This window comes from Canis aureus, chromosome 6 (assembly GCF_053574225.1).
Source record: "Canis aureus isolate CA01 chromosome 6, VMU_Caureus_v.1.0, whole genome shotgun sequence".
In the NCBI taxonomy this organism is placed as follows: Eukaryota; Metazoa; Chordata; class Mammalia; order Carnivora; family Canidae; genus Canis; species Canis aureus.
In genome coordinates, this window is record NC_135616.1 from 79,868,394 (window position 1) to 79,891,707 (window position 23,314).

The 23,314-nt window shown below is 60.2% G+C and overlaps 1 pseudogene; it reads right to left on the minus strand.

Moving 5' to 3' along the window:
- Nucleotides 1-2,952: 2,952 nt before the first annotated feature.
- Nucleotides 2,953-3,461, minus strand: LOC144315299 (large ribosomal subunit protein uL14 pseudogene; annotated as a pseudogene).
- Nucleotides 3,462-23,314: the final 19,853 nt, after the last annotated feature.

Genomic DNA, 23,314 nt, shown 5'->3' on the forward strand with positions numbered 1-23,314 from the left:
GAGCGAACGACTGGGCCTCTCACCTGGAACAGTAGTGCTAATGGGGCGATGGGATAGTCGAGGCACAGTAACGGGGCCATACATTGGTAGGTAGGTGTGTCCATCTGCGTCTTAGGGTCAGGCTGAGAGGGTGGGACCTCCAGGGGCTTGTTGGAGGGGCCGGCCGCGCTACGGTCCTAACAAGCACGACCAGACAGCGTGACGGACACGGGGGAGCTTTATACCCGGAGAACTTGGGGTGGGGGAGGAACTCCAGCTGACCCCAGAGGAGGCCGAGACCAAGTATGTGGGCAGCAGGTGCCAAACCAGTCCCTGCCCGTGGAGGCGGGCTTGTTGACTTTGGCAGCCCCACCCCGAGCCTCCTTCTACCCCAGGAAGGCCCGAAGCTGACACTGGGCCCTGCTGGGGCTGGAGGTATTCCCAACCAGGCCTGCTGGGGCAGGCTGCGGCCGGCTGCGGCCCTGGGGGGGCTACCCCAGGGTGGGGGCCTGGGCCCTGCCAGGTGAGGCCCCGGCCGGGCAACGTCAGAACCCAATGAGCGGCCTCCCGTGGGCCTCAGAGGGCAGGCCTGACAGACGAGGCTAAGGAGGAAGGGATGGGGGACGTCAGCAGGCATCCCCAGGGTTTGTCGTAATGGGGCACCGACGGCGCACGGAGATCCAGACGTGCAGTCCCCCTTCGTCACGGCAAACTGCTGATGGGTAAAGAGATGGGCGGCGGGTGCCTGGGGGACCCCGCTGGTTAAGCGTCCAACCCCCAGTCTGGCTGAGGGCATGACGTCAGGGTCCTGAGATGTAGCCTCACGCGGGCTCTGTGTGGGCGCACAGCCTGTCTCCTCCCCCGTCCCTCCTGCTCACTCGCTCTCTGAAAAGAAAGAAAGAAAGAAAGAAAGAAAGAAAGAAAGAAAGAAAGAGAAAGAAAGAAAGAAAGAAAGAAAGAAAGAAAGAAAGAAAGAAAGAAAGAGAAAGAAAGAAAGAAAGAAAGAAAGAAAGAGAAAGAAAGAAAGAAAGAAAGAAAGAAAGAAAGAAAGAAAGAAAGAAAGAAAGAAAGAAAGAAAGAAAGAAAGAAAGAAGAGGGAGGGAGGGAAGGAGGAAGGAAGAGACAGATGGTCACGGGGACCTTCAGTGACCTGGATGGACAGGACGGACCTGGACGAGCTCCTGGTGGAGCTGCTGTGGCTTCAAAGGCCCCTCCACAGCCTCCCGAGCCACGACTTGTCCCCACGGATGCCGCCGGCGCGGGTCGGGGTGGCGGAGCACGGGTGGGAGTGGCGGAGCCCAGGCTGGGGCAGAGGGAGATGGGGAGGTGCGTGTGTGCCCGCGTGCCCCCGAGGCCCTGTGCGCCCGACCAAGAACATTCGACGCTCTGCACACCAGCTCCGTGCCCGCCGCGCCCTGAGCACGGAGACGGGCCAGAGGAGGGCCCGCGGGGCGTGGGGGGCAGGCGGTGGGGGAAAGGCCGGGCCGTGGGCCGTGGGCTTCCTCCCGCCCGCCGGGCGCCCAACCCTGGGGCCTGCCTCTGCCGCCCAGGGCTGGTCCTCGGGACGAGGTTTTGCCCGCTGCAGGCTGAGGGGTCGGGGCACTACCCCTGCAGGGGCTGGGACTGAGTGGAGGGGTCTGGGCTCCCGACAAGGAGATGCGGGGTGGTCCACCGGGCAGCGGATCTGGTGTCTGTCTGTGATGGGGGCTCTGTCTTCAGTACAGAGAAGGCCCGGGTCCTAGGGGGAGCCAAGGGCCACATTTATTTCTTCCTTTTTTAAAAAATTTCTTTGAACTTTAAAAACTTAAAAAAATATATTTTATTTATTTATTCATGAGAAACAGAGAGAGAGGCAGAGACACAGGCAGAGGGAGAAGCAGGCTCACTGCAGGGAGCCCAATGTGGGACTCGATCCCGGGACTCCAGGATCATGCCCTGGGCCCAAGGCAGTGCCAAACTGCTGTGCCACCCAGGGATCCCCCTAAAAACTTTTTCTTCTTTTTTTTTTAGATTTTGTTTAAATTCAATGACCATATAATGTATTATGGGTTTCAGAGGCAGAGCTCAGTGACTCATCAGTTTTAGGTCACACCCAGGGCTCGTGACAGCAGGTGCCCTCCCCAACGCCCGTCACCCGGTGACCCCGTCTCCCCTAGAGCGCCCCTCAGACTGTTTGCTGTGATTCAGTCTCTTATGGTTTGTCTCCCTCTCTGTTTCGTTTCGTTCTATTTTGCCGTCCCTTCCCCTATGATCCTCTGTTTTGTTTCTTAATTCCATATGAGTGAAGTCATCGGATAATGCTCTTTCCCTGATTGACTTATTTCCCGCCCCGCGATACCCTCCGGTCCGTCCACGGCATGGCAAGATTTCACCCCTCTGGGGGCCGAGTGGTGTCCCACTATGTGTGTGGAGCACATCCCCTTCATCCCGGTCTGTCGTTGGGCGTCAGGGCTCGTCCTGCAGTCCGGTTACTGTAGACACTGCTGCCGTGAACCCGGGGCGCAGGTGCCCGTTCGGATCACGACATCTGTATCTTTGGGGTAAACCCCCAGCGGTGCAATTGCGGGGTCATAGGGTAGCTCGATTTTCAACTTCTTGAGGACCCTCCACGCGGTTGTCCAGAGCCACCTGCACCAGCTTGCGCCCCCCCCCCCCCCCCCCGCCACCTCCACGTGCACTGGAGGAGGAGGCTTGAGGGTGAGGAGGGGCGGGAAGCAGGAGAGGAAGGCGTGGGCTGCACTCCTGGGTTTCTCACACCCTCTGACTTCAACCCCACACCGTCTCTCATCCACGCCTCAGCCTTCCCGAAGGGACTTAATCACAACAGTAGGAGAAGTCACAGCAGCTATTGTTTACTGAAAACATGTCTTGGGCCAGACACTTGGTTAAGTGACTTATTCTAACTTTATTTCTAAAATTTGGAACATCCTGGCAAGTTAGGCGTTCTTTTTTGTTTGTTTGGTTGGTTTTTTTTGTTTGTTTGTTTTTTTGTTTTTCTGAGAACAAATAATTTTTTTTTTTTTTTAAAACAAATACACCAAAGAATCATGCAATGCTGCCAGCATTGGAAGCAATCCTGGGCCACAAGTCTGCACACTCCTTTGCGACTGGTCCTGTAATAGCAGAACCTTTCATTTCACCTTTATTATTTACTATGACCCCCGCATTATCCTCAAAATAGAGAAACACACCATCTTTTCTCCGGTATGATTTTCGTTGTCAAATCACCACTGCTGGATGTACCTTCTTCCTGAGCTCTGGTTTGCCTTTCTTCACTGTGGCCATCACCATGTCCCCCACACCAGCAGCAGGAAGTCTGTTCAATCGTCCCTTAATCCCCTTCACAGAGATAATATACAGATTTTTGGCTCCTGTGTTGTCAGCACAATTGATGACGGCTCCTACCGGAAGACCCAGGGAAATCCGGAATTTTGCACCGGAGGACCCACCACGTCCTTGCTTAGACATCTTGAACACCGGAAAAGGACCAAGTTAGGCGTTCTTGTACGCATTTTACAGATAAGGAAACTGAGTCCCAGAGACGTTAAATAACTCTCACTTGGTTTAGGATTCCTTTTTTTTTTTAATTTTTTTTATTTTTAAGAGTCAATTTATTTTGGAGAGAGGGAGAGCCAAGGGGAAAGGTGCAGAGAGAGTGCTAAGCAGACGCTGTGCTGAGCGCGGAGCCAGAGGAGGGGTCAATCCCATGACCCTGGGATCAAGACCTGAGCCGAAACCAAGAATCAGACGCTCAACCGACTGCACCCCCCAGCACCCCTAGGATTCCTGTAAAGCCCGTCAGTCTTGTCTAGGGCCAATCCCGCCCCCAGATGCCAACCCACCCTCCTCCCCAGCTTTCTATGGAGACTGTCCTCCCCCGAGAGGAGGCCACCGGCCACGGAGCTGAGCATCCTCTCAGTTGTACAGATCACCACCTGAAGTGTCAGCCCCTTGGAGGTGGATTCACCCCCGTGTGCTCATCCCCTTACTGGCCTGGGCTTCCTCTCCCGAGACCAAGCCTTCCGCTGCTTTCCTTTGTCCTAGACTTTTCCATTTTGCCATTTAGGAGTCGGCCCACGACGGTTCCCCACGTGCTCACCTCAGCCCTTCCGTGGATTATTCCCAGCACCTGCGGCCTCGACAGGACCCTGGCTCCCTCGAGGACCCCAGCTCCCAGCAGCATCCGCGGGGTGACGGAGGCTCCCTGCTTTCCAGGCGTTGGGGGTGTCACTGCCAGAGGTCCCTCTGAGGCCCCTTCCCTGTGACTTTGCTACCTGTCCCCTCCTCATCACTCCTCTCGACCACCTGCTGCTTCCGTGACTCTTTCTTTACGGATGGGGGGACGTGCGGGGCCTCTCTCCTCATCCTGCCTTCCTCCTGGGTGCTTCCAAAGCCCACGGAGACGCCCCATCCAATCCAGGAGCCCCTTTGTTTGTTGGCCTCAACCCCAAAGACCCTCCATCACCATGGCCACGTCCCGTGTTTTGTGGTCACTGAACCGCCCTATGACCTCACTCTTGAAGTCAAGTACCCCAGGACCTCCCCTTTCCCTCTGCAGCTCTTCCAAGCTTCCTTTTTTTTAATAATAAATTTATTTTTTATTGGTGTTCAATTTGCCAACATACAGAATAACACCCAGTGCTCATCCCGTCAAGTGCCCCCCTCAGTGCCCGTCACCCAGTCACCCCCACCCCCCGCCCTCCTCCCCTTCCACCACCCCTAATTCGATTCCCAGAGTTAGGAGTCTTCATGTTCTGTCTCCCTTTCTGATATTTCCCAAACACTTCTTCTCCCTTCCCTTATATTCCCTTTCACTATTATACAGAGTTTTGAAACCTGTGTCCCTGGTGCTCCAGCCTCGTCCCTGTATCTGTCCATACTTTTTGTTTTTCTGTCCATACTTCCTGCTTTCGTCCTCTGCGCATCCAATCCAGACCTCAGCCTGTCCTTCTAACCTCTTTGTGACTGCTCCCCCCCAATAGTTCTTTTGCATACGTTGTCCGTGCTCTTAAAGGCAAACAATGGAATCCCTTCTATTTTAAGCAACAGGGTTTTTTTTTTTTTTTTAGCTTCCGAATTGTTGGCCAGGCTCAACACACAGAATCTTGGCTGAGCTTCCAGATAAAAATTCCCAAACACATCCCAGAATGAGGCTGCATCTGTGCTCACACAGGGGCTGTCAGCAGGGGGTTCCTGTCTGGCTGGGGGCTCAGAGCCTGCTCCTCGGGGACTGACTCCACCCCCCTGGGGCTGGAACTGGCCTTTAGTATTTGCCGTAGATGCTTTCGTATGGCTCCACTTTGAAGAACAGCATTAGTTTTTTTTTTTTTAATTTTTTATTTATGATAGTCACACAGAAAGAGAGAGAGAGGCAGAGACACAGATAAAGGGAGAAGCAGGCTCCATGCACCAGGAGCCTGACGTGGGATTCGATCCCGGGTCTCCAGGATCGCGCCCTGGGCCAAAGGCAGGCGCTAAACCACTGCGCCACCCAGGGATCCCTAGTTTTGTAATTAGAACCTATTTTATGGGCACCCCAGTGGCTCAGCGGTGGAGCGTGTGCCTTGGCTGGGGTTGTGACCCTGGGGTCCCGGGATCGAGTCCCACGTAGGGCTCCCTGCATGGAGCCTGCCTCTCCCTCCGCCTGTGTCTCTGCCTCTCTCTCTCTGTGTCTCTCATGAATAAATAAATAAAACCTTTAAAAAAATAAAATAAAAAATAAAAAAATCAGTTTAAAACCCCTTTACCCGTGGTGAGCCGCTCCCTTCACGCAGAGCAGCAGCGCGTCTCGCCTGCCCCCGTCCCGGCCTGCTGAGGGCCTCAGCCTCGGCTTTGCGCCCTCTTCCTGCCGCCTCCAGTGGGCTCTCGACTGTGCCACGGAGCCGTGATCTTCCCCGAGCGCGCCTGTGACCTCAGCGCTCTTACCTGATGTCCATCTGCGACTCTCCGCCACCTGCAGGGTGAATGAAGCCTGGGTAAGGCCCCCCCCCCGGCCTGACCACAGGCCATCGTATCGCTACCCCAAACCCCTCTCCGCGGCTCCGGGCTTCTGCGGTTTTATTTCCTCAGCTGGGAAAACTCCTCTTCCCCGTCCTTGCCTGATTAAATCCCTCTCTCTAGATTTAGGCCTAAGGGGGTCCTAAGGCGCTTCCATGGCACCTCTTCCAGGAAGCATTCCCAGATTGCACCCCTGCCCCCCGAGTAACTTCTGCTCCTGGTGACTCTGTAGAGCTCTGTGCTGCTTGTTCAGTCATCGTCTCCTCTGGACTGTAAACTCCGGGGAGGATCTTGCCTCGTTTCCTGCTCCAGGCCAACAGCAGGCAGAGCTTAAGGACATTCGGCGCGTGTGAAATGAATGAATGATCACATTAACTCATTAATCAACAAATGCCCAGGCTCATGTAGCTAGGAGGTGCCAGACAGACCTGGCTCTGTCGTTTTACTTCACGCCATTCTGCTTCTCTGAATAAATCAGGACAATCTGGTTCTCAGGGTTGTTTTTGTCTTTTCTAACAGTTTTATTGAGTAACAATTGACATACGATTAACTGCAGATATTTAAACCGTACAATTTAACAAGTTTCAACATTTGCGGAAGCCTGTGGAACTAACAACACAATAAAAAAATAGGGAACGTATCCATCAACCCCCCCAAATTTTTCCGCAGAGCGAAAGATAGAACAATGGGTTTTAATGTTGCAGGGTACCAGACGTTCCCCGATACGGTTTCGGATCCCACAATTGTAACTAACCTCTAAGAAATTCCATTTGTTGAGTTTCAGTTTGGTGTCAAAGAAAAGCCACAATACAGATTCAGAGATCTGGAAGAAAAAAATGTAAAGCAATGTCATATTCTCATGAAAGTTTTTGTTTTAGAAAATGTTTTTTTTTTTATTTTTTTAAAGACTTTATTCATTTCTGAGAGAGAGAGAGAGAGAGAGAGAGAGGGGCAGAGAGCGCGGGTCGGGGGGATGGCAGAGGGAGAGGGAGAAGCAAGCTTCTTGCTGAGCGGGGAGCCTGAGGCAGGCCCGGACCCCAGGACCTGGCCGAAGGCAGACGCTTAATGGGCTGAGCCACCCAGACGTCCCTCAAATAGGTTTTTATTTTTATTTATTTATTTTTTAAAGATTTTATTTATTTATTCATGAGAGACACTGAGAGAGAGGCAGAGACCCAGGCAGAGGGAGAAGCAGGCTCCACGCAGGGACCCCGACGTGGGACTCGATCCCGGGTCTCCAGGATCACACCCTGGTCCGCAGGCAGGGCTAAAGCGCTGAGCCACCCGGGCTGCCCTCAAATAGGTTTTTAAATTAAAATGTTATTTATGACTTAATAGAGTGAGTTTATTATTGTTATTTTTAAAGTGATATTTTGAATCCTTCCGTTTTGATTTCTAATCTGATAAATAGCAGTAGACGTCCCCCACATGAACAAAACAAAACAAAAAAATCTTTGGAGACTTCAATAAGTTTTCAGAGAATAAAGAGGTCCCGAGACCAAAACGTTGAGAATGACTGACATTCAGACCCAAGGTTGGGAGCGTCAGCTCTGAGGTCTGACTACTCGCTTCGGGATCCGGGCTTCACCCCCCGGCACTTTATAGCAGAACTTTGGGCAAGTTTCTGATCTCTGAGGTCCCTGGGTACCGCCTCGTACCTACCACAACAGGTTGTTGAGGATCAAATAAGTCAATGCATGGAAAATATTTAAAACAGTGCCTGGTGCATAAGGAAGTGCCCCATAAACTTTAGAAGGGGACCAGAGTGTGCCGCCCCGAACACGCCACCTTGCTGAAAAGATTCTTTTGAGCTTAAGGCAACTGAGGAAAAGCAGCGGAGGCAAAGCTCTCTGCCCTCCCCCAGCTGCCTCGAGGCAGGGGGCCTCCCTGGGACGGTGCCTCCCCTGGGTCGGTGCCCCCGCTCTGCCACCAGGAAAAGAAGAGCCGTCTTTCCCGTGCAGATGAAGACAAGGCCGAGAGGAGTCCGCGCGATCGAAATCTTACTAAATAATCCTTATCTTCCAGGAATTCCCACATATATTCACCTTCCCACAATTACCACCTCCAAACCCCTTCCCCTTCATCTTCTCACAATTTATCCCTGTTTCTTAAAATGGTAAGAAAAAAAATGGGAAAAAAAGTATTTATTTAAATCATCCCTACACCTGACACGGGGCTCGAACTCACCGCCCCGAGGTCAAGAGTCGCCGGCTCTTCTCCGGGAGCCACCCGGGCGCCCCTAAGGTATACGTTCACCGCCCTTTCTGTCTTCGCTTTGCCTCCCCGAAGGCCTGCACGCGCGCTAATATTAAAATACCAACGGCAACTACGGGGTAATCCGTGTAGGCCTTTTCTCCTGCTAATTTGTTTTTTTTTTTTTTTTTCATTAATTCTTAGAGTCTAGTCACCGAACCTAAGAGGGACTAGAAGACATTTCTTTCCTCCTCCACCTCGCAGTCACCGTGGCAGGCCGACAGCCCCGAAGGACCAAACACACCTCCAGGGAGAGGCCTCCGGTCGTAGAGCATTTACCCTAAAGACCTCCACACATCGGCTGCAGGAGGAGCGCGCAGAAGCCGATGTCAGGCCGGGTCCCCAGGAGCTCCGGGAGCCACCAGCGTGACGAGAAAGGGGCGGAGTGACCTGGGCACTGGGACCCTGAGGCGCGTGTCCCAGCGCAGCCCAAAGGAGCCTGTTCTGACCCTATTCTCCCCACAGGCCGCAGGCAGGATACGATTAGCACCGGATTTCCCCGTGTGGACCCTGGGATTGGAGCCTGGGAATTAGGCCGTCCTCCAGGGTAAGGGATCATCATCCAGGTGAGGGGCCATCTTCCAGGTAAGGGACCATCGTCCAGGTGAGGGGCTACCCTCCAGGTGAGGGGCCGTCCTCCAGGTAGGGACTGTCCTCCAGGTGAGGGGGCCGTCCCCAGGTAATGGCCAGTCCTCCAGGTAAGGGGCCATCCTCCAGGTGAGGGGGCCGTCCCCGGGTAATGGCCAGTCCTCCAGGTAAGGGGCCATCCTCCAGGTGAGGGGCCGTCCTCCAGGGTAAGGGACCATCGTCCAGGTGAGGGGCTACCCTCCAGGTAGGGACTGTCCTCCAGGTGAGGGGCCATCCTCCAGAGTAAGGGACCATCGTCCAGGTGAGGGGCTGTCCTCCAGGTAGGGAGGGTAATGGGGGCCGTCCCCGGATAATGGCCAGTCCTCCAGGTGAGGGGCCGTCCTCCAGGGCCTGGGGCCCCTGTTTCCGAAGCGCTCTCCCGTTTGTGTCATGCCGGCCAGGGAGGCTTGAACGCCCGGGGGGGCTTTGCGCCCTGGCCCAGAGCCGAGCTGCCCAGACAGAGCCTGCTCACACCTGCACACTCCATGGATTCCACCCCTTATCTCCTTCCTCCCCATCTCAGCAGAGGAACGCTCTCTCTTCCTGCCTTGGTAACCCTGCCCCCCCACCCCCAGGGCTCTCAGGGACCTTTCCCCTTCTCTCCTTTTTTTTTTTTTTTCATTTTTTTATTTTTAAATATTTTCTTTATTTATTCCTGAGAGACACAGAAAGAGGCAGACACCCAGGCAGAGGGAGAAGCAGGCTCCTGCGGGGAGCCCGACGCAGGATTCGATCCCGGGACCCCAGGGTCATGCCCTGGGCCGCAGGCAGATGCTCAACTGCTGAGCCACCCAGCCCCCCCACTTTTTAAAGCGGTTCACTAGAGATACCAGCTCCATACAACAAAATACACTCCTCTTATGTGTTGTCCCGATGCGTTTGGTGCATGCGTGCCGTCCCGCACCTGCCACCACCGCGCCGCCGCCCGTTTCCCTGGCGCTCCTCTGCAGTACGCCTCCTCCTTTTCCAGCTCCGGACAAACCACTGGTCACCTCACTGTGGCTTCGCCTCTTCTAGAATCTAAATGGAATCATGGGATCACGAGCGTGGCCGCCCTTCCGCAGCCGGGCTCCGGGTCCAGCCGAGGTGCGCCGGGTGACGGGCGCCGGCCGGCCGGGCCGCCCAGCAGCGCTGATAGCCGCGCTGGCCCTGATCCTGGCCTCGAGTGGGTAACGCCGCGGCCGACCTTCCTGGACTCGACTCGGTGTGGACGTCTGCTTTCGTTTCTCTGGGGCTGGTCCTGGGGATCGGCAAGTCGTAGGATAGGGCCGTTCCTGGGACACTCCCCGTGCCGTGTCCTGGTGTGCCCCATGCGAGGCGTCCACTCGGGTGTGACGCACGGAGACCCCCTTCCCCGCCACGACGTCACATGCGTTCCAGAAGGCACAGGCCCCGGAGAGTTCCAAACACGCGTCGCCCACGAGTGGCCGGCATCCGCCTGGACTCTGCGGTCGGGGTGAGCGTGACGCAGGTGGAGCCGAGTGCCAGAGCCCCGTGGAGCTCGCCCGGGGGCGCGGCGTGCGGGAGCCACACGAGTGGTCCACGCTGTCACACAGCCCAGCCTCACCCGTGACACTATCCTTTCTACGGCATGAAAATTGCTTGCGGCCTCAGTTTCCCGCCAGTTGCCCTGCGCCCAATGGTCCCGGCGGGCCCACCCAGGAACGAGGGTGAGGCCGACGGAGCCGCCTCCCAAAGTCCCGCGGAGCGAGCGTGCCTGGCCGTACAGGCGCCTAGCACTGCCCGAGGCCACGCAGTCGTAGGCGGCGGCCTTACTCCCCGATTTGGGGGAAATACGTCTCCAGAGGGCGTACGGGAGGGAGCATCTCCCTGCGACCGGGGCGCTGCCCAGCCCTTGAATCGCTTCATAAAGCCAATTACATCTTCAAAAAAAGGGGGGGGACCGCATATTAAAGTCCTCCAGATTCTAGAGAGACCTTGCCCCCTCCTGTGTCTCTCCGGGTGCCTGTGTGCTCCCGGCTGGCAGACCCTCGCCTCCCGCAGGCCCGAGGCCCCACGTCCTGTGTGGGACCCGCCCGCCCCCCCAACTGCCCCGCACAGCTTCTGGGTGTGGGCCCCACCACCCCCGCGCCCCGCCGGCTTGCCTGCTGCTCTCCTCCCCTCTGGAGGCTTCCCGGGGGTGGGTCTGTGTTTTCAGTCCTCTATCCCCAGGGCCTAGCCCAGTGCTCGGCACCCCATAAAGCTGAATAAATGTTTGCTGAAGGAATTGAATGAAGTGCTGGCTAGATGCCTCCTCAAGGTCTCTTCAGGCTTGATGAATCTCCACGGTCACTCCTCAATTAGCCCTCTCCCCCCTCCCCTGCCCGTCCCCTCTCCCAGCCTCCCGCACTGATGCACAAGGAAGGAGAAAGGCTCTCCCCACAGGAGCTGGAGGCTGTGGAGAAACTGAGGCAATTCTCTGGGTCCCCCTGAGCCCTTGCCTTAGGAGGTGGCTCGGCCACGTGTGAGAAGAGGGCCCACACCGCGTGTTTGGGGGCAGGAGATTCAGGTCCCTAGCCTTTCCCCGGGCACTTCGGGGGAGCTGCCCCCAGGGAACTCCTGCAGCTTCGGGAATACGCGAGCTTGATCACAGGCAACTCCCTCTACGTGTTTGTCCCGGGCCTACTGAGCTCGTGGGGACTTTCGGGGCTTTTTAGTCCTGAATTCCAAAGGCCCCTGATGACGCCCCTGAGTCTAAGGCGCCCAGGCCGAGACTGGGACAGATGCTCCACTGTCATCCGAGAGCTCGGCTGGGGACGCAGACAGAGGGACATCACAGAGGGAATGATGGGGAGGCCCAGCGCGGAATCCTCGGCTGGCAAGGCCCCGGGTCTCGGCCCCGGGTGACTCCCCGCGTGACACTGGCACAGGGGCTTGCAGTGAATGGCCCCGTGGGACGGCAGCAGATGCCGCGACTGGCCTGGGCGCTGGGGTGCACCGTCCGTCGGCCCCTGTCACGGGGAGGGCCCGTTCGGTCCCTGCCTTCACGGCCCAAACATTTCCTCATCTCTCTTGGGAATTCGAGGCTGCGAGAGGTCCCTGGCCGAGGGAGGCTTCCGGAGGCGACAGCGTTGGGGAGCGGGGGCAATGCTTGGGTGAGCCCGGGACCCACGTGAGAAGAGGCTGCGGGAGGACCGCCCGAGGGCACCTGTACTGCTCCACGGGGTTGGAATGGGGGGAGGCTGCTGGGGGAGGCCAAGGGCCCAGGCCAGGAGGCGCGGCTGCTTCGGGGTGCACGCTGAGCCCCAAGCAGCCAGGGCTGCTGCCTTTCTCCGGCCTTGCTGTTCAGAGCACCCTGTGTGCTCTGCCTCCCAGCAGGAGCCCCCTCACCTCACTGGCCGGGGTGCTCGGGGGCCACCTTGTCACGGCCTTTCAGAGATGTCGGCAGCTCTGCGTCTGCCCTGGGCTCAGGCCCTGGGATCCAGTCCCGCATCCGGCTCCCCGCGGGGTGTTGGCTTCTCCCTCCCCCGTGGCCTCACCCCCTTTGTGCCTGCTCTCCAGCTCAAATAAATAAATAAAATATTAAGAAAAAAAAAGAAAGACAAAGGCTCATCACCACTCTCCTGGATATAAACTCGGGCATTCAGAGTCCCCTCCTATATACTAGTTTTTTTTTTTAAGATTTTATTTATTTATTCGTCACACACACACACACACACACACACACAGAGGCAGACACCCAGGCAGAGGGAGAAGCAGGCTTCCTGCGGGGACCCCGACTCGGGACTCGATCCAGGGACCCAGCATCACACCCTGGGCTGAAGGCAGTTCTAAACCGCTGAGCCCCCGGGCTGCCCACTATTTCTATCTTCTGAAAACTGGGGCCCACATGCCGGGCGGCCCCCCGGTGCCCACGCAGGGCGCTCCCTGGGGCCCGCACAGCGCCGCGGGGCAGCGCTTGTCATCCCGCCTCACCGATGAGGCTCGGGGCTGCCGGAAAGCTGCCCAGGTCCCCGCCGAGCTGCTCCTCCGACTTCTCCAGCTTCCGCCCTCTGACCATGGACCCCCATGTCGCCGGGGAAGGCTGGACCTTGCGACCCACGGCGTGGCCCCCCGTGACTGACCCCATGCAGCCCCCGGGGCCCAGGCTGGGGGTGGGAGGTGGGCAGCAGGAGGGGCACGGGGCCTTGTAGCCAGGAGAGATGGGTCGGACGCCACGCCAGGCCTGGGTCCCTTCGCACCCCCTCCCCGGGGTGGAACCGTTCTTTCTGGCAGAGCAGGTCCAGCCCGTGATGTCAGGCCACTGGGCAGGGCTTCCGGGGACGGGCGACACCTGGCTGGCGGCAGGTTGCGGTGGGGCCGCACGTCTCCCCTGTCCCCGGGGCAGCTTGGGGACGCACCTGCTTCTTTGGCAATGGTCATAATTACAAATGTCTCTCAGGAAGCCCTCCAGGAGGCTGGGGGTGCGATTCCCGGCGGGGCCAGCCCACTGCGAGTTTCACGCCTGGCCCTGGGATTCGAACCCACAGCGGCCAAGGGCCAAGACCGGTGATGTCCTGTGTGTCTCTCGATGGGTCGCTAGTCCCCTCTGGGCCTCCCCTGGGACATGAAGAGGTTGGAAGGGAGGGTTCCGAGCAGAGGAGGGGCGTGCGGGGTCTGGGCAGCCTGTGCTGTGCCCCGGCTGTCCTGCCCCCACCCTCCGTGGCCCTTCTCTCCCCTGGTGGCCTCAGAGCGAGACGGTGACTCATCGGGCTCCCGGCACCCAGTTTCAGCCTTGCCCCGCCCCCGCCCCGGGCCTTGCATTTGCTGTTTACTCTCAGAGCAGGTGCACTTGGGTCACGGCACGGCGGGAGGGAGATGGGGCCTGGGGACGCGGGTGGGGTCGGGGCACCATCCAGCCCCATCACCCGCGGGTGGCACAGGCCAGGATGGGGTCCTGAGGCCCCCAAGGCTGCAGAGGTGCGGGTGGCCTGGCACCCCGGCCCCGCTAGCCCTGCCCCTCCCATGGGCCCCGGGTTTCAGCCCCCCCCCCATGCCCCGAGCCCTGGGCTCTGCCTCTAATCTCCTCCTGGGAGTCTTCCAGCCTCCCCTGGTCAGCAGCAGTTTCAGACTTCGTCATTCAGCAGCTCCTCCTATGGCAGCCCTGGCCCCACCCTTGACCCCAAGGCCCCCTCCCAGGGAGAGCTCAGCCAGGAGGGGTGGGGGGCTGGAGGGGCGCCCTGGGGTAGGGGGTGGGGGCTGGGAGGATGCCTTGGGGGAGGGGGTGGGGGCTGGGGGGCGCCCTGGGGAAGGGGAGTGGGGGGTTGGGGGGGCATCCTGGGGATGGAGGTGGGGGGCTGGGGGGGCCTTGGGGAAGGGGGTGGGGAGCTGGGGGGTCGTCCTGGGGGAGGGTGGGGGGCTGGGGTCCCTGGGCAGGGGGCACCAGAGCTGCCTGTCACATGGAGGAGGTGTGCAGGGGAGTCGGGCCCCACAAGCCCTGTGTCAAGGGGCGTCTGGGCGGCTCAATGGGGTTAAGCATCTGACATGGGCTCAGGTCACGATCCCGGGGTCTCTTCTCAGGCTCTGTGCCCAGCGGGGTGGGGGCAGTTTGTCCCTCTCTTTCTCTGTCCCTCTCCCCTGCTCACTCGTTCTCTCAAATAAATAAGTGAAAAACCTTTCAAAAAAAAAAAAAAAAAGAAGAGAAGAGAAGGTGTGCGAGGAGTGGGGCTGGGGAGGCGCAGCCCAGACCTGAACTCAGGGGGAGGCTGGAGGAGAGCGCTCCCCGGGGAGACCAGAAGGTGTGTCCACGACCTGGCATGTGGGTCTGGGAACCTGCATTGGTCCCCGCCCGCGGCTCCCTCCTGCAACCTGGTCCCACCCGCTGCTCTCCGGGGCCTCAGGTCCCCATCTGAACAAGGCAGGGGCGCGATGGGGTGAGGCAAGGCTCCTCCCAACCCCGCGCTCTGCGGGTCTCTGCGGGTCTCCCAGGTGGGCTCCTGCATCTCCCCATGGGAGGGACGACGTGTCAGTGGCCGTGGGACAGCCAGGAGTAGGTCAGCACTGCGTGGGGGCGTCCAAGACAACCAGGAGCTCCACTCCGGCCCCCGAGGAGCCCCTCTGCCCCCGGGCCCAGCAGGTGGATGGTTCCTCTGGCGTCCTGCCCAGGTGTCCCACATGGCGGCCGGGCCGCGCCGGGTGGGCAGCCGGGGGAGCTGGCAAGGGGCCCGCCAAGGCCTCTCCAGCGGCCGTCCCCCCGCGGCCGGGCACACACTGTCCTCCGCTCAGGCGGCAGGGGGAGGGGGAGGGCAGGGCGCAGAGCTGTGGGCTGAGATCCTGGGCTTCTCGGAACTTGCAGCCGTCAACCAGGACCCCCGCTGCGTGTCCCCGGGGGTCGCAGCTGCTGCCCGGGCACAAAGGGAGCCTGGCCAAGAGCGGCTGACGGCTGACGTCCCCGTGTCGGCTCCTGCGGCCCCTGTGTCCGCCTGGGGCCTGGGCTCTGTGTGTGTGTCGAGGCCCACAGAGCCCATCTTGCTCTGTCCCATCTCGGACTCGGGGACAACCGCCCGGCCCAGCCCTCCCGGGCTAGGAGGCCTCGAAGCCACACCCACAAAGGGCCTGGGAAGAGTGAGCCGCTGCATGTGCGTGTGACCCAGGCCGGGGGACGGCACCCTTGCCGCGACCTCTGTGTCCAGGGGTCCCTCGTGTCCGGAAAGCCAGGGCACAGGGTGCTTTCCCCTCCACGCCAGCCCTCTGCTCCTCTTCCCCAGCCCCTCGGAGGCTTGCTGGGTCACCACGGCAACATTTCCCTGCTCCCTGGAGGCCTCTCCCCGGGTCTGGAATTACCTTCCAGAATGTTTACCCACAAGCATTTTATGTTGTCGGCTAGTTCAGGCGAGTCTTTCTGGGCTGAGGAAACCCCTTTGCGGCCTCGCCAGGTCGCAGGCAGCCAGCAGGCCCCTCGAATCCCTCTCGCGGCAGGTGCGCTCCTCCCTCCTCGGCAGGGAAGGCTCGAGGTGTCAGGGTGGGGCAAGGACAAGGTGAAATCATGCACTACTGGGAAGGCCACCCAAAGGGCATGTCCCACTGACCTGCAGTCAGCAGCCCGAAAGCGTCACTGCCAGTACAGGGAGCGTTGTCCGTCTGGGTGGCGGGAGAAGGCTCGAAAGATAAAGCAGGGCATGAACCCGACTCCGTGACAGCCCATTAGCTCTGCTCCGGGACCTGGCTGCAGTGACTCACTGACAGCCAATCAGGAGACGCTGAGCCGAGACCTTTCTCGGCCTGACACACCTGTAACCTGCTCGCCATCTGTTGGACCACACCCCTGCCCCGACCATTCCAGAAAGAAATGTAAATCTGTGTATAGGGCTGCCTTCGGAGGGCTCCGTGACTGCGCCCGACCGGCACCCACCCCGGGCGGCACTGGCGGGAGAGGAAGGGTCCCGGAGATTGCGGGGGACCTGAGTAGGCCTCTCCGTTGTCCGCCGCCAGCTCTCCTCGAACCATCCCTCCTCCATAAAACAAAAGCAAGCAAACAAAAAACACCAGTCAGATGGCAGCCCCACAAGTCCTTCCGTGGATACCGGGCTTTGAGGGGCCTGAAAGAGCTCCCGGCGAAGCCCGTTCATAGACGGATCCCCGCTACGGAGTTCTCTATCCAAGGAGGGCACGAGGCTCCTTATCGTTGGCCAGGGCGTCGCCCACAGTGCTAGGAGCCTGGCCAGCCCCTGGCCACACGGGCCCCCCTGGAGGATGTCCCAAGAGGGTGCCCCCTGGGAGGCCACGGTGCGTCAGACATGCTCAGGGGAAGACCAACGTGCCGCCTTCTTACCTTAGCTTGGAGCCCGGCCCGGTGTCGAGGGGTGGGGATACCCTGTCGTTTCTGGCGTGGGACAAATGGCTGAGTTTTAAGCTCATTGGTGCAGGAGGGACCTGGATGGAGGGAGGTGGGGACAGCCTGCCGCAGGGTAACCCTGGAGGAGCCATCGGGAGAATTCCATTCATTTTCAAGGTGCCTAGAGGAGGGTGCTTGTGCTGCAAGGGCTGAGCCCCTAGGCTCTGCCTTGGCTGAAGCCTGTTGCAGGGTCGCAGGGTCACAGGGTCGCAGCTCACCCCGCCGGCCCAGCCCTGCTAGGAAGGAAACCAACGAGTGCGTGGAGTGGGCTCCGAGGGGCGCTGGGGGTCCCCGTCCACCAGGAGCTGCCTCCCCACAGTCCCTGCTCGTGGAGGGTCCCTTCCGCAGAGGGCCTCCCATCGACGCTCCCAGGATCACAGGGTCCAGCGTCGGGCAAAGCCAAGAGCAGCTCTGCAAGCAGACGTGGGGGACTTCTGTGCTGGTCTAGACAGGAAGGGAAAGACAGGAACCCCACGAGGATTCAGGAGGCGCCGCTCTGACCCCGGTACCAAGGGTAGGGGCCGCCCGACGTCGTTCTCTCCCTCCGTGGGTTGGGGCGGGCTGGCTGTGACTCCAGGGCGAGACCAGCCCAGCCCGGGTGGGGTCTCTGGGTCTGTTGTCAGTCTCTGCATATGGGGAACTCCGCCACGGGCCCCACTGGGACTCTCGGTCTCCCTCTCTGGGGCATTCTCTCCTTCTCCACCCAGCCTGGGGCAACCATTAGGTGGGCGTAGATTAAACTTTTCACCCTTGGGAGAAGGGGACAAGACCCTCGAGCTCATTCCGGGGTCCCTCAGACTCCAGGTCCCAGCACCAAGGCCTTGGCAACCCGTGCCAGGGCTGGACGGCCGGGTGGTGGTCGGCAGGTCCAGAGGCCTCACGCCGCGGACGTTCCAGGAGCTCAGAGGTGCAGAGCCCTGTGAGGAGCGCTTTTTGTGGGACCAGGGGAGGAGGCAGGAGGGGGATGGAGAGGGAAGGAATACGCGGACGGAGGAAGGGAACAGACGCGTATAGAAACCCGCTGTGTGTCAGGAATGTCGCTTGAGTATATAATTCGAGGCTCACAACCCCCTGTGAAGTGTGTGTGACTCTCCTCCCTTACACCCAGGAAAGCCGAGGGGCACACAGGTTGAGCGACTTGCCCAAGGCTGCAGGTAGCAACGGTGGCTCGCGCGGATCTGCAGTCAGGACAACCCAGCAACAGAGAAAGAGCGAGATGCGCGGCTCCTAGGCCCAGGAGGGCTCAAGAGGGCGGTTCAGGGGCACCTGGCTGGCTCACGGGGCAGAGCCGGCGAATCTGGAGCTTGAGGTCTTGTTTGGGCCCCACCTTGGGCCTGGAGGCAACTTAAAAAGACAGAGAAAGCCGAAGTTCAGCTCTCTTCCCCTGGACACCTACCCCACCTGCGCTCCGTGTGCCGCCGGGCGGGTGCTGCCCAGGGAAGGGTTAAGCCTCCTCCTTGGCTCCCCCCTGCATTCTTTTGTGCTGAGCTCTGGCTGGCAGCTTATGTCAGGACATCAGGGCAAGAAAGCAGAAAGGACACGGCCAGGGCACCTGGCAATGAATAATCTGCTCGTCCTGGCCCGGATGCCCCGCGGCTGCCCTGTGTGGGGCGGTGAGGGGGACGGCGGGCAGCGCCAGCACCGAGGGCAGGGCCGGGGGCTGGGGCTGGAGCTGGCTCCGTCTCCCATGCAGTCACCATCTCAGCAGACCTCCAGTGGCTTTCCCACTGCCCCCCGCCCCCGGCTGCGGCCAAACCCTGAGCAGTCACAGCCGGGGCCCGGCTGTCCCCCGAGGTTGTATCCCAGGCTGGGTCCAGGCTCCAGCGGGCCCTCCAGTCGGCTCCTGGGGGCGCGAATCCTGTAGCCGTGTCTTAGGGGACGGCCGGGTGTGTGTCTGGGACCTCGCGGGGGGAGCATACAGGAAAGGACGAGGATGCCCTCTGTGAGCTCCCCGGCTCCGTCAGCCTCACCCCGCTGCTGCCTGGCCCTTGAGCTCTCGGCCCCACGGTTCTGGGGCCAGGCTCTCCCCCGCAGCCGGTGACACTTGGCTTCGCCCCATCAGCTGGATCTGCCTGGAATCAAACCTGCCCCCAGCCCCCCCCCCCCCCCCGCTTCCTGCCAGGAAACGTCGCCCTCCCTCCTTTCTGTCGAACCAGCTCCCTCACCTGCACCCAGACTCTGTCCCAAAGAAACCCTCTGTGCGGCTTGTCTCTAGGAAGCCTTGACTCATCAAACACCTGCCCATTGCCCTCAAGCTCTCTTGCCCTGCTGGCCATCTTCACACCCCCCTGCCTGCTGCCGGGGCCAGTCCCACCCCTCGTGGGACCCATCCTATGTCTCCTGTCTCGTACCCGACGGCGTGTGCATGTGCGTGTGCATGTGCTGCGTGTCCTCCGGGGACAGATCCAGCGCCAACAGCTGGGCCCTCCTGGAATCACATTTCTAATAAAGGAGCAGCTTCCGCAAGACTCCAGCCTCCGGCATGGGAATGGGCTGCCTTGAATGGGAGTGACCTGTCTGTCAAGAGGGGGTTTCAAAGAATGGCTTGCCCTTCCTCGGTGACAAATGCTTTTGAGCATTAATGAGGTGCCCGGCACATCGTAGGCAGTCAACGAACGTTGTTAGACAAATTCCAACACGACTTACTCCCCCCACCCACCCCTACAGTCATGTAAAAATTGGCGATTTTGTGCTGATCGGGCCAACCGGTTGGGTCCTGAAGCTTAGGCTGATGTTTAAAGCGTCCTGATGGGGGATCTGTCACCCAGAGGGGAGTCTGGGTAAGCAAAAGGGGACACGCAGTCACCCCTGCAGGAGAGCGGTGCCCCTGCTGCGTGCCCGGAGACCACCGTGGAGGTGCTCGGGATCTGCAGCTGGAACCTTGTCCGCCAGGTTCTGATTCCTGGTAACCAGCTGTGCTTGAGTCGGCGGGAACCCAAACCTTCCCCTGAGCCCAGACGTTCTCGCCTTGCTTCCACCGCTTCCACCGTGCTGCAGAGGGCTGAGGAAAGGCGCGGCGTGTCTGGAACGCGGCGCTGGGCTGGGGCAGGGGCATGGCTCGGCGAGAGTGAGAGTGAGAGCAAGGGACACGCCAGGGACAGGGCACCTGGGGCGGCTGGATGGCTTCTCACCGAGCACCTTGGCGGTTGGAAGACTTCCTTTGTTGAGCAAGCCAGATGTTTCCTCACCCCCCACCCCCAGTGAAGGGATTTGGGTGAACACAGAACAAGTGGGATTTGGGGAGTATGCCTCTGCTTACTATTTATTTGTTCTTTCATTATTTTTAGTTTTTTTAAAGATTTTATTTATTGGGATCCCTGGGTGGCTCAGCGGTTCAGCACCTGCCTTCGGCCCAGGGCCTGATCCTGGAGTCCTGGGATCGAGTCCCACATCAGGCTCCCTGCTTGGAGCCTGTTTCTCCCTCTGCCTGGGTCTCTGCCTTTCTGTGTCTCTCATGAATAAATAAAATCTTTTTAAAAAAAGATTTTATTTATTCATTTGAAAGAGAGAGAGAGAGAGAGCACGAGCCAGGGGAGAAGCAGAGGGAGAGGGAGAAGCAGGCTCCCTGTGGGGACCCTGATATGGGACTTGATCCCGGGACCCTGAGGTCATGACCTGAGCCAAAGGCACACACTTAAGCAACTGAGCTACCCAGGCATCCCCCTATTTTTTTTCCCCATAAACACACATATCAAGTGTCTACTGGATGCCAGGTGCCAAGGAGGCAGATGGGAAGATCCCAGAGTCCGGGGAGTCCGCGTTCTGGGGGCTCCCGGGGCCGCGGCTTCTTCCCTGGGCTCCTCGGCAGGCGCAGCCCCAAGGCCGCTGGAATTGCTTGCACCCCGCTTGCAGCAAGTGTCACAACCTCCGGAAGAGCTGCAAAAGCGTGGGTCGCTCGGCCCACCGAGGGATCCTGATGGAGCGGGTCGAGGGGCCTGAGAAGGTGCATTTAAGTCAGTTTCCAGGTGCTGGTGAACCACGGACATGCGGTAGTGTAGACGTTGTACCTTCTGGAAACACCTTCGCCGTGCCCGCATTTCACTGCCACAGCGTCCCTGGGAGGCCTCGAGCCCGAGTGCTCCTTCTCGCCTTCGACCAAAACGAGGAAACGGGAGGACAGAGGGGTTCCGTGATTCCGGGGCACCGCCCTCGTTTCCCCGGGGCCTTCACACTCCATCCTCAAGCTGTCTGGGAGCTGGTTTCTTCGTGGGCGCTTCCTTCTCTCCAGTGTGACCCTCCGGGGGGCGGAGGGTGTGCCCGTATGTCTGTCCACTGTTCCCGGAGTATCTCGGTGACGGCTGCACATAGCAGGTGCTCAGCAAGTAGTTGTGAGATGGATGGATGAGGGATGGCTGAGATGACAGGACTAGCTAGTCGCAGTGCTGGGGCCGGGGCTCGGCTCCCCTGACTTTTAGAAGCACCTCTGCCCTTCGGGGCCCTCCGCCTGTCCTCCCAGCGGGACCCCAAGGCCCCCTGGGCCTGGCACAGCGGGATCCAGCAGGAGTCGAGGTGCCTACACCCTCTTGCCCCACCGCGTCTGGTGCCAGCCGCAGCCCCTTTTCAGGCCCAGAACCCGGCGGGGGTGGGGCCTGCCTCAGCGTTTGCCCCCACCCCACCCCACCCCACCCCCACTCCCGTGCCCTGTCTCTTGAGCAGCTCTCTCCTGCTCTGTTGGCTGCAGTTTCCAGACCTGCAGCGCGAAGATCCGGGTCCGCCTCCTGCGGCCTGCGGGAGCCCAAAGAGCAGCACATCTGCCGCGGCGCTCACGGCTGCTGACTGCGTGGACCTTGCTCCGATCATAAACTAAGTGAACTCACTTCATCTGCACAACAAGCCTGCCATCATCCCCAAGAAACAGGCGAAGAAATTGAGGCACAGAAGGGTTAAGTGCTTGACCAATGCGCCTCCCCCCCAGGGCTCGTCCTTGGCAGGCCCATGAGGACCCCGTCCAGCAGGCCGGCCCCGAGGGCTGAGCCGCAGGCCCGGGAGGCGCCTGCTCCTGTGATTTCCCAGGTGGCCCTGAGCAGTGCCCGCGCTGCCGGGACAGCCCCAGGCTCCGTCCTACGCTGTCCCCTCGCTCTCCTCTCCGACAGCAGCGGGAAATTCCCAGGGAGAAGGACGGGGAATTCCTGGGATCAGGGACACACGTTCCCCAGGAAGCCTCTGCCTCCTGCTTGGTGCGCGGAACAGACGTGCTTGCGGCCTCCACCCCAGCACAGGGGCGGGGGAGTGGATGGGGGGGGCTCATGTTGGGGGCCCGCAGGAAGGGCGGGATGGAGCAGTGAGCAGTGGGAGGGGACAGGACCGTCCACTATCAGTACCCCACAGACTACACACAAGCCCGGACCCCCAGCTGCCGTCTAGGACAGGGGATGGGGGGGATGGGAGAGCGGCCCGGGAGGATGGGGGATGGGGGACAGGGGGACAGGGGGCATGGGGGGATGGGAAGATGGGGGCGAAGGGGGGAGGGGGAATGGGGGTGACAGGGGCATGGGGGGGCTGGGGGCCGGGGTGACAGGGTAGGGGGGTGGGGGGATGGGGGCAGGGCTGAGGCAGGTGGGGTGGGCAGGGCAGGTGGGAGAGGCCGGCCTCCCTCCCATCACTGAGCCTCTGGTTCCCTCTAGTGGCCCCGGACGCTCCAAGGCCCGCACCGCAGGCCGCAGCAGAGGGGGCGCTCCTCCAGGGGTTCCCTGAGCGGGGCTCCGCGCCAGGCCCCCCCCCCCCCCCCCCCCCCCGAGAGTAGGAAGGAGCAGAGGGCTGACATTCAGCTCATCACAAGCCGGCCCATGGCCAAGGGCTACCCCGTGTGGACACACGTTTGGTGGTGGGGCCCCGGGCATCACCCCCGGGCCTTGACGTCCCTGAAAAGTAAGAGGGCTGGTGTAGGTCATCCTTGGGGTGTCCTCCTGGGTGAGAGCTCCGTGGGGCTACACAAAGGAGGCATCAGGAGTTCACCCCCGGGTCCCAGCTGGTGGTGTCGAGCGGCCAGGACGCTCACATGTGCATGAAGCACCCTGCTTACACCCGTTTACACCCGCTTATACCCTGTTTCCACGGGCCGGCACCTGGAGCGCCCAGGGGTACGGGTGGTGACTTCCTACCACAGCAGCCACCCCAACCGGGTGGGAGGTCGTTTCCACGACAGCAGCCTCAGTGCCAGAGGCGTATGGAAGGACCGGACTCCCAGGGGCAGGTCCCGGGCCAGCTGTCCAGTGGGATTAAGAAAGCACAGTTCCAAGGGGGGCTCCTCCTGCCCCCGTCCCCCCTACAGAAGTTGCGAGCCTGAGTCCTGGTGCTGCCCCCGCTCCGGGGCCCCGGGGGGGTGGGGGGTGCTGGCCACACGGGGACAGTCGAGTCCTTGGCTGGTCCGACTTTCGGGTGGACTTCTGCCTCTTAGCTGTGACACCCTGGAGCCCAGGCGAGGTCGGTCCTGAGCCCCCTGAGCCCCCAGAGCCCCCAGAGCCCCAGGAGGGTGAAGGGTAAGAAGCCAGAAAGAGAAGATGCTTGAAAGGCCAACGACCTTCCCTGACCTCGTCCCAGGGCACCTCAGGCTTTTTCTTTCCTCCTCTTCCCCGTCCTCCTCCTTTTTCTTGCCAGTCCTGTCTCCAGGTGGCGGGTGGGGCGCTCGGGGAGGGAGGGAAGCTG